This window comes from Pseudophryne corroboree, chromosome 1 (genome assembly GCF_028390025.1).
Source record: "Pseudophryne corroboree isolate aPseCor3 chromosome 1, aPseCor3.hap2, whole genome shotgun sequence".
NCBI classification, from domain to species: Eukaryota; Metazoa; Chordata; class Amphibia; order Anura; family Myobatrachidae; genus Pseudophryne; species Pseudophryne corroboree.
Genome location: NC_086444.1, coordinates 755,497,710 through 755,511,136, shown reverse-complemented (window position 1 = coordinate 755,511,136; position 13,427 = coordinate 755,497,710). Strand labels below are relative to the sequence as shown.

Below are 13,427 nucleotides of genomic sequence, written 5' to 3'. Positions count from 1 at the left end.
GCCAGGCTAAACAGAGTATTATAATATAATAGCTACGGAGAGTTATTCCTATAAGGAACTAAGCATATGTACTGACGTAAAGTGGTTTGGCAAAGACTTTAACTAATACAAGGGAAGAAAATAGTGACAATCTATAGCGGTATTCAGTCTACTCTGCAAATTTGGATTCCCTCATAGCCAAGTCAGTAGAATGTACTGTAACTTCCCTATGGTTTACTTTAACTGTCTATACGTAAGCATCTGATGAGAAAAGGGGAAGGACTGGTACCCTAATCTATTAGGTACCATTACAGTGATGGAGATCATAATTGTATGTATTTATATCCACAAGGGAGATGAAACTGCCTATGTAGTTGAGTAAGACTAAGGATATTAGAGTAAAAGGGAAACAAGAACACTGAAACCACTAGGATTTATAGGTAGTAATAAACAAAGGAAAAGAGAGAGACTATAAAGGATATTCCAGATATATTTTAATTCTATATATCTAAAGACTGTAAGTTACTGAACTAATTTATCTGGATGCCAAGAACCTGATGCCATTTGTTTCTAAAGCCAGCGCAGTGAGACATAAGACACAAAGGAGATATATTGTTTCTTTTATTTATACACTCTGCTAAGTTGGCCATCTGCAGTGTATTGGAAACAAAGTAAGGAAAGTTAACCTTAAAGTAGTCAACTATAAAGACTTTACTACTACCTAGAAGACTTTGTTACTATCCAAGGTTAAGAGCTGGTAGTGAGCTAAATTTAAAGACTGGTACAGCATAAACTCTAGAATACTAGTATTACAAAGTGAAAAGGAATTTATAGGCCCCAACTTGCGCATATTCCAATTTTTACAGAGTACCCGGGTCACTCATTTAGTGAGGTTAGAACCAAATATTTTTTGTGTATTGCATGCAATTGAATTGTATAGGAGTGTGGGGTAACTAGGAAATAATATATATGGTGTATGCATAATCTTGGTATATGTGCATGATGTGTAATATGTTATTAAAATTATAATACTTACCATCTGCTGTCACTGGACGTTCATTGAAGAGCTGGAAAGAAGAACAGGTACATGAGTAATTTGTGATTAACTGATGTGTATATATATATCTATAGATAACTTAACCACCACATTTTACATACTGTAAGAAATCAGGCATCCCAGGCAGCCTGTTGTTAAAGCAATAGCTTGGGTGGAGGCACATTATTAGATTGGGTAACCTTATCAGATATATGGGAGGGTTACATATAGGACCACATGTCCTCAAACAAAACAGGCCCCGCGGGTGCGTCGGCCCACCGGGAATCTTCCTTGTAGACCCTATGGCCAATCCGCCTCTGTTCACAAGATATACTCTAATATGTATTTTTCTCTGTGATTTTAGTCACCATATCTCTCCTGTATCTCTGCTTGTGCTGACTACACTGAGCAGGGGTTTGGGCGAGAGGTATTGTGCTGCTGACAATTGTACTGTGTTACCTGATATTGCAAGTTATATCATGTCTGCTTCTGAAGGTAACGGTTCTGGGGCTGAACACACTACCGGTGTTGCTGAAGCCGCAGATCCCTATGAGGAGACTATAGCAGCTGCGGGCTCTGGTTCTGGGGGCTCCTTGCCCCCCAGTGGGACTGTGGCAATGGGGGTCCATAATGACCCATTGTGGGCTACTTTCTCCACGCTTCTAAATACGCTAGTTACTAAATTGAACCAGTCCTTGACTACTAAAAAGTCTGACCCTCACTCGCCTAGGTCCTCTAAGCGAGCTCTTACCTCCTCACAATCCACTGCTGTCACTGACACCTCGTCTGATGAAGATGGCGCTTACACTGACCCCACAGATTCTGACACAGATACTGCTGATGGGGAGGGTAGTTCACATGTGGATGTTCCTGATCTTTTGGAAGCTATTAAGTTAATTCTACAGATTACGGATGATCCCGAGCCATCCGTCCCTCCTAAGAAACCAGATAGGTTCAAGCGTCAGAAGGTGGTTAAACAAGTTTTACCTCATTCTGACCACCTAGTGGATATACGTCAGGAATCCTGGGGAAACCCAGGGCAGAAGTTTGTGCCTCAAAAGAAGATGCTGGCTCGCTATCCCCTCACGCCAGAGCTGTCTAAAAATTGGTAAACGCCTCCTCCAGTGGACTCGCATGTGGCTAGGATGGTGGTTTCCTCAGCTCTACCTGTCACTACCGTCACGTCTCTGAAAGAGCCTACAGATAAATGTGTGGAGGGTTGTCTGAAAGCGATTTACACCCTCACGGGTGCTGCACAAAGGCCCACTATTGCAGCAACTTGGGCTGCAGAGGCTATTGAAGCATGGGTCCTAGAGTTGGAAGCTGAAATCTCTTCTGACCATGCTAGACAATGCTTGTCATATATTGTCACAGCTTCTCACTATATTAAAGAGGCTGCTTCTGATGCCGGTATTCTAGCAGCCAAGGCCTCTACTACGTCAGTCCTGGCTCGCCGGATATTGTGGCTGAGATCCTGGTCTGTGGATCTGGACTCTAGAAAAACCCTGGAGGTTCTCCCTTTCAAGGGAGATATTCTGTTTGGGGAGGACTTAAATAAGATAGTGGCTGACTTGGCTACTGCCAAAACTGCCTGTCTGCCAAGTACCGCTCCTTCTGTGTCAAAGGCAAAAGTTACTTCCTTTCGCCCCTTTCGTCCTTCAGGTAAAGCAAAAGGTCAGGCGTACCACAAGCAGGCCCGCACTTCCAAACCTGGTAAGCCGAAGCCCAAAAGAACCTGGGCTGCCCGTCAGCCAGCTTCCAAGACAGATAAGCCTGCCGCATGACGGGGCGGGCATCCCCATGGGGGATCCCAGGGTGGGGGGCCGGCTTCTAGGGCATACCCAGGAATGGTTGAAGATCACTTCAGATGCCTGGGTACGGGAGTCGTCACTCGAGGTTACGCCATAGCCTTCAAACACCGTCCCCCTCATCGATTTTGCCTGACAGACGTCCCTTTGGACCAGATAAAGGCAAAAACTCTACATTCGGTGGTACAGACCCTGCTGGACACAGGAGTGGTAGTACAGGTGCCTCTGGCTCAGAGAGGCTGGGGGTACTATTCTCCGCTGTTTCTAGTCCCGAAACCGAGTGGGTCCTCCTGACCCATTCTCAACCTCAAGGCATTGAACAAGTTTGTGAAAGTCTCCAATTTCCGTATGGAAACCCTTCGCTCTATAGTTCTGGCCTTGGAACCTGGGGATTATATGGTCTCCCTGGACATACAGGATGCTTACCTGCATATTCCTATAGCAGTGTCGCGATTGGCAACCTTCATTACCAGTTTCGGGCGTTACCTTTTGGTTTAACTACGGCTCCGCGAGTCTTCTCCAAAGTTATGGTGGTGACGGTGGTACCCCGCCGTCAAGGGGTCAGGATCCTGCCGTATCTGGACGACTTGTTGATCCCGGCAAATTCCCCAGAACTTCTCCTGCGTCATCTGGATATGACGGTCCGGTTTCTGCAAGCCCACGGGTGGCTCATCAACTGGAAGAAATCCTCCCTGGTCCCTGCTCAGAGCAGGGTGCACCTGGGAGCGCTATTGGACACTCACAGTCAGCGGTTGTTCTTGTCTCAGGAGAAAGTCCTGAAGCTTCAGGACAGGATTCGTTGCTTCCTTTCTCGTCCGCAAGTGTCGATACATTCGGCAATGCAGGTGCTGGGCCTCATGGTGTCAGCATTCGACATGGTGGAGTATGATCAATTCCATTCTCGCCCCCTCCAGAGGCTGATTCTAGCCAAGTGGGATGGCCTGCCTCATCGGATCAGGTCTCACATGATCTCATTGACTCCGGAGGTCCGTCTGTCGCTGCACTGGTGGCTCCAGGACCAACGATTGTGCAGGGGCCGTCCCTTCTGGATATCCGACTGGGTCCTGTTGACAACAGATGCCAGTCTAAGAGGTTGGGGCGCGGTGCTGGAGCAACACTCCCTTCAGGGTCGGTAGACCAAGGAGGAATCTCTCCTCTCGATCAACATTCTGGAATTGCGGGAGGTCTTCAATTCGTTGAACCTGGCCCAGCATTTAATTCAGAACCGTTCTGTTCAAGTACAGTCGGACAACGCCACCACTGTGGCTTACATAAATCATCAAGGCGGCACTCAAAGCCGCTTGGCAACGAAGGAAGTCTCACGGTTTCTGCAATGGGCGGAACGTCATCTACCGCCCATATCGGCAATATTCATTCCGGGAGTCCTGAATTGGGAAGCGGACTTTCTAAGTCGTCAGGACGTACACGCCGGAGAGTGGGGCCTCCATCCAGAAGTGTTTTAACTCCTAGTGGAAAAGTGGGGCCTTCCAGACGTAGATCTGATGGTGTCTCGACAGAATCACAAGGTTCTGGTCTTCGGAGCAAGGACAAGGGATCCTCAAGCAGCATTCGTGGATGTGCTGGCGGTGCCATGGAGGTTTCGGCTGCCGTACGTGTTCCCTCCGGTGTCACTCCTGCCCAGGGTAATTCAGAAGTTCAAGCAAGAAAGAGGAATCCTGCTTCTCATAGCTCCAGCGTGGCCCAGACGGCACTGGTTCTCAGACCTGCAGGGCCTATCATCAGAGCGTCCAATCCTACTTCCACAACGCCCAGACCTCCTCATTCAGGGCTCCTGTGTCTACCAGGACCTAGCCCGGCTGTATTTGACGGCGTGGCTCTTGAAGCTTCCGTCTTGAGGGCTAAAGTGTTTTCTGAGGCGGTCATTCAAACTATATTGTGGGCCCGGAAACCGGCTTCTGCTCGGATTTACCATAGGGTCTGGCATTCTTACTTTGTTTGGTGCGCATCTAACAATTATGACGCTTCCAAGTTTAGTATAGCCAAGTTGTTGGCTTTTCTTCAGCAGGGCCTGGACTTAGGCCTGCGTCTGGCCTCCCTCAAGGTTCAAATATCTGCCTTGTCGGTGTGGTTTCAGAGAAAGATTGCGACCTTTCCTGATGTGCATACCTTTACTCAGGGTGTGTTGCGTATCCAACCTCCCTATGTCCCGCCTGTGGCTCCTTGGGACTTGTCGGTGGTTTTGGAGGCGTTACAAGAGTCTCCATTTGAATCTCTTGGTTCAGCTGATCTTAAGTGGCTTTCCCTTAAGGTGGTGTTTCTGCTGGCTATTGCCTCAGCTAGAAGAGTGTCGGATTTGGGTGCCTTGTCTTGTAGTTCCCCATATCTGATATTTCACTGTGACCGGGCGGTTCTTAGGACTCGTTCCGGTTATTTGCCTAAGGTGGTTTCTTCGTTCCACCTTAATCAGGAGATTGTGGTACCGGCCTTTGTCTCTCCTGATCTGTCTCTCAAAGAGCGGTCTTTGGATGCGGTACGGGCTCTCCGTATCTATGTGAAGAGAACTGCTTCTGTTAGGAAATCTGATTCTCTATTCTGTTTGGGTTTCACAAATGGGGCTGGCCTGCTCACAAGCAGACTTTGGCCAGATGGATTAGAATGGTGATTGCACATGCTTATGTGAGGGCTGGTCTGTCAGCTCCTGCTCACATTACGGCCCATTCTACTCAGTCTGTTGGACCTTCTTGGGCGGCCCGCCGTGGTGCGACCCTTGAACAATTGTGCAAGGCGGCTACGTGGTCCTCAGTGAACACGTTCATAAGGTTCTATGCCTTCGATACTGCCGCTTCCCAGGATGCTTCCTTTGGACGACGGGTTCTTGTGCCCGCTACAGTGCGTCCCCTCCCATAATTAACTGCTTTAGGACATCCCCTATGTCTATCCTTGTGGAGCCTAGTGTACCCCGCAGCAGAAAACGAGTTTTATGGTAAGAACTTACCTTTGTTAAAACTCTTTCTGCGAGGTACACTGGGCTCCACAAGGTGCCCACCCTGACGCACCTAGCTTCTTTGGGTTGGTATGGCATTAGCCGCTAACACTTCTCCTGTCGTGAGAGTGTGGTGTTTGTGGCTACTAACTGTTGTCATCTCTTTTCCTGCTACTGCATTGGGCTTGTTAACTAAAAACTGAGTTCCTTTGCAGGGAGGCGGGGTTATAGAGGAGGCGGCGCTATGCATCTTGGGAACAGTCAAAGCTTTTGAGCCTGTTGGTGCCTCGGATCAAGATCCTACTCTACACCCCTATGTCTATCCTTGTGGAGCCCAGTGTACCTCTCAGAAAGAGTTTTAACAAAGGTAAGTTCTTACCATAAAATTTGTTTTTTCTAATGGGATTTGGATGCGGCTTCAGGGCTATGGTACCCATTCCTTGCGGATTGGGGCAGCTGCGCGGACCGCAGCAGCTGCGATTCGGGTGCTGGGCCACTGGGACTCTGCGTTGTTTAAGTTTTGTGTATGTTTGTAATGTCTCAGTTGCGCCTGTTGCGCAAACCCAAAAACTATGTTTACCGGTCAGTTTTTGAACGGATAGCGTTCAGGAATTGAGGGTGTGAAGCGAATTTTTTAATTTTCCTCCGAGGGGGCCTAATTACAATTGGCTTATCAAAGGTCCACGGGAGTTTTTTTGAGTTTTCGCCTTCACTTGGGTTTGTTTTTTGCTACTGTTTATCGTGTAATTTTATTGTCTGTTTTAGTCACAGGCGTTATGGATCTTTTCTTTTTCAGATGCTATCGACACGCAGGAGTGTGTGCCTGTTGGGCCATTTTTTAAAAAAAAATGAAAAATTTTGGGCAGCTTCGCATCCTATGGCAAGAGGAACGGCTGTGGTTTTGGTCACGGGATCGTCCCTGGGTACAGAGCTCGTGGCTTGCGTGGGGGTCATTTGGTGGGGTTTTCTTTTCTACCGGGTAGGTAGGTGGTGTCGCCCGTTTAGGTGTCCTGCCCTTAGTCAGTACTGTGTTTGGGTCATGTTCGTAGGCTTCTGCCTCATATTTGCTATCAGGTCCCCTTTTGTTGCTCCATGCACTCACTGGCTGTTCAGCGGCGTTCTGCTGCCATTGGCCGGGGAGGATTATGCTTCGTTGTTATTGTGGGGGTGCAGCGTGTTTCTCTGCTGTCTGTTCGGGCCCGGGAGAAGGTGGCTCTGCGGGTTTGTTTTGTAGCTTTCGGTGGTTTGTTAGGGCGGTTTCTTTGCTGTTCCTCCGGGCCCACAGTTTTTTGCAATGTTAAGCATGTTAGTCTTTTCCTCGGGGGGTCGGTGGTTTTCTTGATGGGACTTTTGGGTTTTGCTTTAGCTTACAAGGTTGTTTTTATGTTTTTTCTGGGGATGGCGGTTGTGGTTTGGTAAACCTCGTTGTGGCGGGAAAGTCGCTACCAACCAGCGGTCATATAGGCCTAAGTGGTCATTGTGGGGCACCCTCTTTCGGAATGGACGGCGAGTGTGTCCTTACCCTGCGGTTGGACAATCGGATGCTCCCCTAGTGGAGCATCCATATTTTCCAGAGGAAAGAGTGGTGGGTCCTGCACAATGCGGGTTAGGCATGTAGGAGGTGGTTGTTGTGGTAGTCCCCTCCTCAGTTTCGGTGATATAATCAGATGACTGGAGCTGGCGTTTGGTAGCGCCTTTTTCTTTGCCATTCTCCAACATAAAATCTAGTTTAAAGTTCCGGTCAGTCATCAATAAATACCGTCTGACCTTTTAAATCTAGCTATTGGTGTCCGTGTCTTTATTTGTAGTGCTAAGCTAGCTTAAAGTTAAAGTGTAAGTGATCACAATAAAATGATGGGCGCCTTATACAAACTACTGCACTACAGGGCAGATTGTATTAGAGGTGAGGTTATGTGCACTAATATAAGGAGAGTTATCTGGGCAATATAACATTATAACAATGTCAGTGGCATAAATCTCGTAGACCAAGCGGCTTAATCATGTATAAGATTATTTACCACTCCTGTCATATGGCCTAATTCAGACCTAATCGTTGTTGTGCGAAATAGCACAGCGGCCGATTATCAAATGACTGTGCCTGCGTATGCACCGCAATGCGCAGGACCAACGCCAAACAGTGACAGAATGGTGCGAAAATTTCAATCGCTAGGCGTACGCAAGGTGATTGACAGGAAGCAGATGTTTGAGGGTGGTAACTGCCCGTTTTCTGAGAGTGTCAGGAAAAATGCAGGCATTCCCAGGTGTTTTCAGGGCGGGTGTGTGACGTCAGCTATGGCCCTGATCAACCTGATTCTTTCACAATGTAGGAGTAAGTCCTGGGCTACACACAGACTGGAAAAATCATTAGATGGTGACTGAGTTGCGAACGGATTTGCAGATGTCCACTGTCTGGCGACGTATTCACACGGCATACAAATGTATTCGCACAGGCGGGTATTCACTCTCTCTGGGTGCTAACTATCTGATCACAGCCCTCTGCAAAAACGCACAGAAATAATCAGGTCTGAATTAGGCCCAGAATATATAGATTGGTAAATGCTCAATTAGCTTAGTGATATCATTCAGGTGCTCGAAAGGAAGGGGTATTTCTGAGCAAGAAAAAAAGAAATTGGTTTCCCCAGCACCCTGAATGATAACAGTAACCAGATATAAATCCCACATGATAATAGAATTCAGAGATCTTCGTTACACATATTTGCGCAAATGTGTGGTTAAGCCCCAAAGCCGCATCAAGGCCTCTCTGTATATTTGGGGTCCCTAGCGCTATATCTAGGTGCAGGGTGTGGCACCCCAAAACACCAGAATGAGCCAGAAAGCCCAGCGTGGCATACCGGTGTAAAAAACTATAGTGTTAATAAATTAGTATTTAGGAAGCCAAAGCTATAGAGAGGGTGATACAAACATGAAATGTAATTAAAATAGAGAAATAGTGTTAGAAAATGAATAAGTGAAAAGTGTTAATAGAATGTAAAGGTATGCCACACTAAAGCCATCCAGCTCAGCCAGTCCAGAGGCACCACACCTCACACCTCCATTACCCCAAACTGGGTCTGATATTAACCAGCAAGGAGCCACATGATAATGGCTCCTTACTAAAATATGTCTAAGCTAAGAGCTACCTACCTTGGAGCAACCCCATAATGCTCCATGTGGCATGTCAGGGCCTGCACCTCCTCCTAATGCAGGAACCTCTCTGCCTCTCACAACAGACATATAGATTGGTAAATGCTCAATTAGCTTAGTGATATCATTCAGGTGCTCGAAAGGAAGGGGTATTTCTGAGCAAGAAGAGGTGTGGTGCCTCTGGACTGGCTGAGCTGGATGGCTTTAGTGTGGCATACCTTTACATTCTATTAACACTTTTCACTTATTAATTTTCTAACACTATTTCTCTATTTTAATTACATTTCATGTTTGTATCACCCTCTCTATAGCTTTGGCTTCCTAAATACTAATTTATTAACACTATAGTTTTTTACACCGGTATGCCACGCTGGGCTTTCTGGCTCATTCTGGTGTTTTGGGGTGCCACACCCTGCACCTAGATATAGCGCTAGGGACCCCAAATATACAGAGAGGCCTTGATGCGGCTTTGGGGCTTAACCACACATTTGCGCAAATATGTGTAACGAAGATCTCTGAATTCTATTATCATGTGGGATTTATATCTGGTTACTGTTATCATTCAGGGTGCTGGGGAAACCAATTTCTTTTTTTCTTGCTCAGAAATACCCCTTCCTTTCGAGCACCTGAATGATATCACTAAGCTAATTGAGCATTTACCAATCTATATGTCTGTTGTGAGAGGCAGAGAGGTTCCTGCATTAGGAGGAGGTGCAGGCCCTGACATGCCACATGGAGCATTATGGGGTTGCTCCAAGGTAGGTAGCTCTTAGCTTAGACATATTTTAGTAAGGAGCCATTATCATGTGGCTCCTTGCTGGTTAATATCAGACCCAGTTTGGGGTAATGGAGGTGTGAGGTGTGGTGCCTCTGGACTGGCTGAGCTGGATGGCTTTAGTGTGGCATACCTTTACATTCTATTAACACTTTTCACTTATTAATTTTCTAACACTATTTCTCTATTTTAATTACATTTCATGTTTGTATCACCCTCTCTATAGCTTTGGCTTCCTAAATACTAATTTATTAACACTATAGTTTTTTACACCGGTATGCCACGCTGGGCTTTCTGGATCATTCTGGTGTTTTGGGGTGCCACACCCTGCACCTAGATATAGCGCTAGGGACCCCAAATATACAGAGAGGCCTTGATGCGGCTTTGGGGCTTAACCACACATTTGCGCAAATATGTGTAACGAAGATCTCTGAATTCTATTATCATGTGGGATTTATATCTGGTTACTGTTATCATTCAGGGTGCTGGGGAAACCAATTTCTTTTTTTTTTTTTAGGCCCAGAATACCCTACGCAGACATATTTCCAAACTCTCCTGTCTCAAGCCTCTAACCCCAAGCGACTTTTTAATACATTTAAATCACTACTCAAACCTCCCTCACCCAACCCACCAGCCACTATCAATGCACAAGATCTTGATTCCTACTTCAAGGACAAGATTGATAAGATCCGAGATGAAATAGTATGCTCTTCCTCAACCAGTGACCTGCTCAATTCCCTACTTGATCCCTCTGGCATTTTCTCCTCATTTAATCCCACAAATGAAGATAAAGTATCTACACTCTTCTCATCCTCCTACTCTACTACCTTTCCTCTTGATCCTATACCCTCACAATTAAGCAAAGCTCTGTCTCCTGAGCTCGTCCCAACCTTAACTAAAATCTGCAATATCTCTTTCTCTCTACTGGTATCTTTCCGTCACTGTTTAAGCATGCAGTGATTACTCCCGTTCTGGAAAAAACTCAACTCTGACTCAAACTCTCTCAACTACCATCCCATCTCTCAGGTCCTATGCACCTCAAAGCTACTTGAGAGGCTTGTTTACTCTCGCCAATTTATTGGACCCACATCAATTAGGCTTTTGTTCCCAACACTCCACAGAGACAGCATTAACTAAAGTAGTGAATGATCTGGTCACTGAAGTCCAAAGGCCACCACTCACTTCTTTTTCTTCTAGATGCTTTTGCTCTTTTGACCTCTCTCATAGAAACACTACAATTCCTAGGTCTTCATGACACAGCCCTTTTTTGGATCTCGTCCTACCTATTTAATCGCTGTTTTAGTGTCTGCTTCTCTGAATCCACCTCTTCTTCGCTACCTCTATCAGCTGGAGTACCGCAAGGCTCAGTCTTACGTCCTCTGCTTTTCTCAGTCTATACCACATCTCTTGACAAACTAATCAGCTCTTTTGGATTTCAGTATCATCTGTACACAGATGATACTCAAATCTACCTATCCTCCCCCAGATTTGTCACCATCTGTATTGCTCCATATCACTAAATGCCTTTCTGCCGTTTCCACTTGGATATCATCTCGCCAACTCAAACTTACTATTTCCAAAACATAGTTAAGTATATTTCCACCGACTAACAGTAGTTACCAACCTGGTATTTCTATCACTGTTGAGAACTCAACATCAATCCTACCAAATAGGCTCACTGACTAGGTGTCATCTTCGACTCTGAACTGTCCTTTGTTCCCCACATTCAATCAGTCTCTAAATCTTGCTACATGCATCTAAAAAACATATCCAAAATTAGAGATGTGCACTTGAAATTTTTCGGGTTTTGTGTTTTGGTTTTGGGTTCGGTTCCGCGGCCGTCTTTTGGGTTCGACCGCGTTTTGGCAAAACCTCACCGAATTTTTTTTGTCGGATTCGGGTGTGTTTTGGATTCGGGTGTTTTTTTCAAAAAAACCCTAAAAAACAGCTTAAATCATAGAATTTGGGGGTCATTTTGATCCCAAAGTATTATTAACCTCAAAAACCATAATTTCCACTAATTTTCAGTCTATTCTGAACACCTCACACCTCACAATATTATTTTTAGTCCTAAAATTTGCACCGAGGTCGCTGGATGACTAAGCTAAGCGACCCTAGTGGCCGACACAAACACCTGGCCCATCTAGGAGTGGCACTGCAGTGTCACGCAGGATGGCCCTTCCAAAAAACACTCCCCAAACAGCACATGACGCAAAGAAAAAAAGAGGCGCAATGAGGTAGCTGTGTGAGTAAGCTAAGCGACCCTAGTGGCCGACACAAACACCTGGCCCATCTAGGAGTGTCACTGCAGTGTCACGCAGGATGGCCCTTCCAAAAAACACTCCCCAAACAGCACATGACGCAAAGAAAAAAAGAGGCGCAATGAGGTAGCTGTGTGAGTAAGATAAGCGACCCTAGTGGCCGACACAAACACCTGGCCCATCTAGGAGTGGCACTGCAGTGTCACGCAGGATGGCCCTTCCAAAAAACACTCCCCAAACAGCACATGACGCAAAGAAAAAAAGAGGCGCAATGAGGTAGCTGTGTGAGTAAGCTAAGCGACCCTAGTGGCCGACACAAACACCTGGCCCATCTAGGAGTGGCACTGCAGTGTCACGCAGGATGGCCCTTCCAAAAAACACTCCCCAAACAGCACATGACGCAAAGAAAAAAAGAGGCGCAATGAGGTAGCTGTGTGAGTAAGATAAGCGACCCTAGTGGCCGACACAAACACCTGGCCCATCTAGGAGTGGCACTGCAGTGTCACGCAGGATGGCCCTTCAAAAAAATACTCCCCAAACAGCACATGACGCAAAGAAAAATTAAAGAAAAAAGAGGTGCAAGATGGAATTGTCCTTGGGCCCTCCCACCCACCCTTATGTTGTATAAACAGGACATGCACACTTTAACCAACCCATCATTTCAGTGACAGGGTCTGCCACACGACTGTGACTGAAATGACGGGTTGGTTTGGACCCCCACCAAAAAAGAAGCAATTAATCTCTCCTTGCACAAACTGGCTCTACAGAGGCAAGATGTCCACCTCATCATCATCCTCCGATATATCACCGTGTACATCCCCCTCCTCACAGATTATCAATTCGTCCCCACTGGAATCCACCATCTCAGCTCCCTGTGTACTTTGTGGAGGCAATTGCTGCTGGTCAATGTCTCCACGGAGGAATTGATTATAATTCATTTTAATGAACATCATCTTCTCCACATTTTCTGGAAGTAACCTCGTACGCCGATTGCTGACAAGGTGAGCGGCGGCACTAAACACTCTTTCGGAGTACACACTTGTGGGAGGGCAACTTAGGTAGAATAAAGCCAGTTTGTGCAATGGCCTCCAAATTGCCTCTTTTTCCTGCCAGTATAAAAGTACGGACTGTCTGACGTGCCTACTTGGATGCGGTCACTCATATAATCCTCCACCATTCTTTCAATGGGGAGAGAATCCTATGCAGTGCCAGTAGACGACATGTCCGTAATCGTTGGCAGGTCCTTCAGTCCGGACCAGATGTCAGCATCAGCAGTCACTCCAGACTGCCCTGCATCACCGCCAGCGGGTGGGCTCGGAATTCTGAGCCTTTTCCTCGCACCCCCAGTTGCGGGAGAATGTGAAGGAGGAGATGTTGACAGGTCGCGTTCCGCTTGACTTGACAATTTTCTCACCAGCAGGTCTTTGAACCCCAGCAGACTTGTGTCTGCCGGAAAGAGAGATCCAAGGTAGGTTTTAAA

The 13,427-nt window shown here is 46.5% G+C and overlaps 1 long non-coding RNA gene across 1 annotated transcript in view; it reads right to left on the bottom strand.

The window, feature by feature from the left end:
* LOC134909817 (uncharacterized) overlaps positions 1-13,427 on the bottom strand; it is a 115,494-nt gene that overhangs the window by 88,378 nt on the left and 13,689 nt on the right. Inside the window, exon 2 of the long non-coding RNA XR_010176037.1 lies at positions 1,016-1,046. This is a non-coding gene — a long non-coding RNA (uncharacterized LOC134909817). The remainder of the gene's footprint in view (positions 1-1,015; positions 1,047-13,427) is intronic.